Here is a 1631-nt window from a genome sequence, read left to right as displayed (position 1 = left end):
ATATATATATATAGATAGATAGATAGATAGATAGATAGATAGATAGATGGATAGATAGATACATACATACATACATACATACATACATACATACATACATGCATACATATGCATATATATTTATAAAAATATATCTATGTATATAACTGTGTATGTATCACTACCACATCTAACTCATCCACCCCCTCCCCACTTCAATCTGTTGTTACCATTCCTCCTGATCTTCCCCTTCTCAGTAAGGGTCTGCGCTTCATCCCCCCCCCCTGTTCCATCCAGTAACGAATTTCAGACCCGTGCTGATATTCCTAGCTTTGTGGGTCACGTCAGTTTATATGCGCTATTCCACAACCCTCCATCTGCATCTAATGAAGAGGACACAAGCTCCTGAGTTCAAATTCCCCCCGAGGTCGACTTGCTTTTCATCGTACTGTGGTTGATAAATTAAGTACCAGTTGCGTACTGGAGTCGATCTAATCGACTGGGTCCCCTCTTCAAATATTTCGGGATTTGTGCCTAGAAGAGAAAAGAATATATACTGAAGTCTGATCTTTTGTTCAGAATTACTTAACATTGGAAAAACAATGTTATGCTTCTCCGAGAGGCCAACGTTGCACGTCCTGGATCCCGTGATGTAGTTCGATGCATATTTTTTACAATGAACCGATCGATTTTATAATTGCTTAACATAATCTTATTTTTAATGGCTGAAAAATATTTAGATGGTGAAATGATGGTAAGGTATTTTACTGGGTGTCTAAATGTATGTTTATACATTTAGAGACGAGATGAGAGGAAACTATATCCGGAAAAATCACCACCAACATCATCATCATCATCATCATCATCATCATCATCACCACCATCACCATCATCATCCTCAACATCACCACCAACGTCATCATCATCATCATCATCATCACCATTATCAATGTCGCTATTCCACATAAATGGGCGTAACCCTCCATTGAATTTCCTAACACTGATGCAACATCCAATGTTGACACTTCTGTTCCACCCATCGTCAATTGCTACCACAACCGCAACCACAACCACTACGACTACCACCCCTACGCTATTATACTAACGCCGATACTGCCGCCTACAAGCACTATACCCGTCATTACTACCACCATCAACATCACCAGTATACTACTACTACTAACACCACCACCACCATCAAAATAACTAGTACTACTGCCACCACCACAATAACGACCGCTACTACACCACCATAAATACTATCAATACCACCACCACATAACTACCACTACCACCACTGCAGTAACTACCACTACCACCACCACCACAATAACTACTACTACTACCACTACCACAATAACTACCACACCACTACAATAACTACCACTACCACAATAACTACCACCACCCTACAATAACTACTACTACCGCTACCACAATAACTACCACCATCCTACAATAACTACTACTACCACTACCACTATCACTACTACCACCACTACAATAACTACCACTACCACAATAACTATCACTACCACCACTATCACTACTACCACCACTACATCATTCTCTGCATCAAGCTTACCCGGCATCTTTGTTTATTTTTCTAATATTTGGATGAACGAGAGACGGAGGCGGAAAGAGGGGAGAGA

Source organism: Octopus bimaculoides, chromosome 9, assembly GCF_001194135.2.
Source record: "Octopus bimaculoides isolate UCB-OBI-ISO-001 chromosome 9, ASM119413v2, whole genome shotgun sequence".
NCBI lineage: Eukaryota > Metazoa > Mollusca > Cephalopoda > Octopoda > Octopodidae > Octopus > Octopus bimaculoides.
The sequence above is the reverse complement of the archived record's forward strand: the minus strand, read 5'-3'. Positions refer to the sequence as shown.